Source organism: Myotis brandtii, unplaced genomic scaffold (assembly GCF_000412655.1).
Source record: "Myotis brandtii unplaced genomic scaffold, ASM41265v1 scaffold456, whole genome shotgun sequence".
Taxonomy (NCBI): domain Eukaryota; kingdom Metazoa; phylum Chordata; class Mammalia; order Chiroptera; family Vespertilionidae; genus Myotis; species Myotis brandtii.
In genome coordinates, this window is record NW_005367431.1 from 2,141,230 (window position 1) to 2,146,125 (window position 4,896).

The 4,896-nt window shown below is 44.9% G+C and overlaps 1 long non-coding RNA gene across 1 annotated transcript in view; it reads left to right on the forward strand.

Annotated features, from left to right (window-relative positions):
• Window positions 1–4,896, forward strand: part of LOC106727629 — a 19,958-nt gene that overhangs the window by 5,037 nt on the left and 10,025 nt on the right. Inside the window, exon 2 of the long non-coding RNA XR_001363858.1 lies at window positions 1,145–1,150. This is a non-coding gene — a long non-coding RNA (uncharacterized LOC106727629). The remainder of the gene's footprint in view (window positions 1–1,144; window positions 1,151–4,896) is intronic.

Consider the following 4,896-nt stretch of genomic DNA (forward strand, 5'->3'; position numbering starts at 1 on the left):
TATATTTTATTGATTTTTTACAGAGAGGAAGGGAGAGGGATAGAGAGTTAGAAACATCGATGAGAGAGAAACACCGATCAGCTGCCTCCTGCACATCCCCCACTGGGGATGTGCCCGCAACCAAGGAACATGCCCCTGACCGGAATCGAACCTGGGACCCTTGAGTCCTCAGGCCGATGCTCTATCCTCTGAGCCAAACCGATCAGGGCTATTTTTTTTTAATATATCCTATATAATAAAAGGCTAATAATATGCAAATTGACCAAACTGCGGAACAACTGATTGCTATGATGCACACTAACCACTAGGGGGCAGGCTCTCAACACAGGAGCTGCCCTCTGCTGGTCAGTGTGCTCCCACAGGGGGAGTGCTGCTCAGCCAGAAGCCAGGCTCACAGCTGGCCTGCCAGCGGCAGTGGCAGGAGCCTCTGGCCTAAGCCGGCAGTCGGACATCCCCCAAGGGCTCTCGGACTGTGAGCGGGCTCCTGGACTGCAAATCTCGTGCACTGGACCTCTAGTATTTTTTATATATTTCAGAGAGGAAGAGAAAGGGAGAGAAATAGAAACATTAGCGATGAGAGAGAATCATTAATCAGCTGCCTCCTGCATGCCCCCCACTGGGGATGGAGCCCACAACCCGGGCATGTGCCCTGACCGGGAATTAAACCCTAACCTCCTGGTTAATAGGTCAACGCTCAACCACTGAGCCAGGCTGGCTGGGCTGTCAAAGCTCCTTTAAAGCAGGAACTGTGCCCAGTTGTGTCTGTATCCCCCACTATCATGTAGTGATTCCTCAGTAAATATTTTTGAGTGAGTCAATATGAATACTTTCCTCTGTAGAATAACCCTTTAGAATCTTCAAGGGACTAAATTTTTTCAAGGTTTCACTTACAAAGTTAGTGATTTTGTGAAAAGAAAAGTCAATACTGATATACTAAATTGCATGAGCTTTTGTGACCCGGTCTCTAAAGAAGGAAAAGCTCAAAAGAGGCACAGATACTACATTTTGCTGAACTCCAACAACAGTCCCGGATACATCTGTTATCTCCTGTAACTCTCACTACAACCTGGTGAGGTAGGCATTATTCCCCCATTTGACAAATGAGGAAACTGAGGTTTAAGAGGTGTGTTGGCCATGGTTCAAGAGTTTGGTAAAATGTTGAGTAAGGATTCAAATTCAGGCAGGAATGACTCTACAGCAGAAACTCCACTGTACCACTAATGAGAGAAGAAGCTGAGTGTGTATGTAAGAAGCAGGCTAGCACAAGGAACTAATGCATAAAGCAGAATTCCAATTAACTGGGAGTGAGAAACACAGTGATCAAGTGGCCTATAACAGATGGGCCAGACATGCCTTTTGATAGGAGAGCCTCCATGAAAAGCCAAGTTATCTTCTGAAGGTGGTTAGGGCAGCTGGAATCTGAGCCAAAAGGAACCAATGAAAATATAAGTCACTGAACTGGCTCCATGCAGAGCAAACCTGCTGGTCAGTGTTCTGGATTCTTCCTTTTTTCTTTCATTCAGTAAATATTTATTGACTATCTAGTACGCACCAGACACTGTCCTGGGCTCTGGAAATCCAGCCAGTAAAGCTTCCAGTTCAGTGGGTCATGGCCCAGTGACTCTGGCTGAGTTTATTCCTCCCCTCCCCTATGTCTAGTAGTTTGGGTTCAGTAAGGACCTCTACTTCCTGTTGCCATACTCTCTGTACTCTTGCATCAGCCATGCTGAGGCCACTGATTGACCAAAGTTTTATTATTCCTCAATCACATTCCAGTCCTGAAGCTACTGTCTACATTGCATTTGAAATGTTTTTGGTTTCCTCCTCTTCAGACACTCTCTCAGATTTTAACTCTAATGGAAGTCTCTTCTGTTTTGTATTCATTCTTTCTGAATTAATTTTATAATCCCAAATTATTTGCTATAATGACTTATCACCCATATGTAATTTTCTAAACTCTTCTCATTGTTCTCAACACACTCCCCCCTACCATCTCAGAATACAATTCCTGCCTTGGGGGAGCTTTCAGGAAAAAAGCCCAACTCCTTCAGGTTTAATAAAGCCAAAGCGGACTCACCCTCTGTGGCTCATTCACACATTCATCCATTCAATCACTCATTAAGCAGTCATTGTGGTAGATGCTGAGGGAGGTCCTCCTGCGCTGACAGGTGCTGAGCTGAGGAGCTACACAATTAAAATTGAAATTGTCCCCTGGAGTTGTGCACCAGGAGGCAGAACAAACAGACTCTGAATCAGAGCCAACTATCTCTTAAGAGCACTGCCCAGGAGTCCTAGTTTTTAGCTATATGACTGAAAGAGAATTCTTTTTTCAGCTCTTAGAACCTGTTTTCTCATCTGTAAAACAAAGGAATTGGAAATTAGCTCTAGCCACTGTGGAGAGGAATAGGCAATGCATATAATTCGGTTTAATTGATTATATACTGGGGACAGAAACCAGGTTTCAAAAAACTCACCGCTCTTAATAAAAACAAATCAAATACAAAAACTGACCAGCTGGGTGCTTTTGGATAATTCACTAAGAATTTAGGTTGGCTTTGTCGGCTGAATGAGTCCTTAGCGCCCCCTACAGGCAGGAAAGGACTGGGAAGAAGGGTGGATTGAGGTGCCCCACACCATTTTGAGTTTATAGGATTGTCAGGTCCCATATCACAGCCTGAAGGTCCTGGAAAGTGGCCAGGCAACAGCTAAGTAAAGATCGTGTGGATGCTGAAAATTCCCTGCTTCCAGGAGGGACCAGACCAGACTCCCCAAGTACCTTCCAGTCTGAATGCACTTCCCATTGTTTTGGCTCACTCCTGCATTTTACAGGCAGGAAGCCTGAAGTCCAGAGAGAATCATTCATTTGCCCAAGGTCCTCAGAAAGTTGGTCACAGAATGGAGACTAGAACCTTGGGGTCCAGACCTCCAAGTCCAGGGCCATCGACAAAGGCTGCCCCAGGAGTGACACCTTTCCAGGAAGAACAATTCTCTTTGTTCTGGTGTCTTCCTCTATTTCCCCCTCTAGAGGACCTACCTCCACTTCTCAAACACCCTGAGGCTGTCCCTGGAGCAAGGCCCTGGCTCTTATCACCATCCTGGCCCATCTCTTCCTACCTTTAAGATTTCCCTCCTCTCCTCCCCCCACAAAAAAGTTGCACTTGGATTAGGATAGCAGAGCTGAAGGTTTCTAGCTGTGTGAACCTAGGCAAGTCACATCACCTCTCTGAACGTGTTTCCTGTGTAAAATGGGGCAATAAAGTTTAGCTCCACTGGGGCTGTTGTGAGGATGAGCGCTAATGCATACAAATCCCTTAACAAGGCTTGATGCAGATCAAGTGCTCAATAAACTGTAATTATTATTATTTGTATTGTTGCTGTTATTTTAAAGTACCTAACTTAGTGCAAGAAGACAGCGGGTGTTCAAGAAAGATGATTATAACCATTAATATTCAAGAGTTTGAAGCACGGAGCCTGGCATTGAGCAGGAACTGAATACATAAACGGTGGTTAGTACTCTTGCTTTTTTCACCCAAAGGCTCCCAGTACGTTGGCAGTCCTGTCTTTTTTTTTTTTTTTATTGTTGACACTATTACAGATGTCCCCAATTCTCACCCCCGAACCCCCGCCCCCCTCTTTGTGATGTCTCTCTGGAGGAAAAGCTGCACCACTTATTTTTGCTCAGCAACAGGCTCCTCTTACGTAAACCGCCCTGGCCAGTGAGCAGGGAGATGGGCGGGGCTATCCGGCAGCCAATAGCAGCCCGAAGCGGCGCGCAGGACTGACCCTTGCCGGTTTCCAGGCGGTTAGAATAGCTAACCCCTGAGGCGGTTTTCGGGGGCGGGGATTGTCTCCAAATGCTCCTGGGTCTGCCTATCAACCAGGCTCTGATTGGTGCGGACCTTGGAGCCCCACCCCTTCGTTCTCCCGGCCCCGCCTTCGTGGGAGGGGGCCGGGACTACCCCGTCTGTTTTTTATTCCCCCCCCCTTTCTTTCTTTTTTTTTCATTTTTAATGAAATTTTGGTTATTACTTAGTTTTTCCCTTCCAAATTATGTGACATGTATTATTTAAGAAAGTTTGGGATATACAGAAAAGCATAAAAGTAAAAAAGAGATGACCCGAATAGTTTCACCTTTTGTTTTTTAATGTGTTCCAGGCTTTCTGACTTAAGCTAGTATTTCACTTGTTCGTCGCGCTATTGTAAAAGCGTAAAACTGGAAGCGACCAAAATGCCCATCAAAGGGGACTGGTTGAAGTAATAAACAGATTCGTCCTCACAATGAAACATCAGGCAGCACAGACACGGAGGGACGTAGCTCTACTGCTCTACGTGAAATGAAACTGTGTTCAGGATTTAATATTAGGTTAAAACAAAAAGCAAGTTGCACGATCATACATAGGGGATGGTTTCAAAAATATATATGTACATGACTATACAGAGGCAAGAAAAGTCTGGAATTAATGGGCAGTTTGCAACAAATTGTTAGCATCCAGTTACCTCTGGGCTGGAGGGCGATAGAGAAATTGTAAGACTTTTTATTCATTTCTATAATATTTTTTTTTTAATTGTTTTAATTGACTCTAGAGATAGAGAGGAAGAGAGAGAAATATCGATCTGTTGTTCCATCCATGGATGCATTTATTCTGTTTTGCTTTTTAAAAGAATATATATTTTTATTGAATTCAGAGAGGAAGGGAGAGAGAGAGATAGAAACATCAATGATGAGAGAGAATCATTGATTGGCTGCTTCCTGCATGCCCCCACACTGGTTATAAAAATCGAGCCTAGCCCTGGCCTGTTTGGCTCAGTGGATAGAGCATCGGCCTGTGGACTGAAGGGTCCCAGGTTCGATTCCGGTCAAGGGCATGTACTTTGGTTGCGGGCACATCCCCAGTA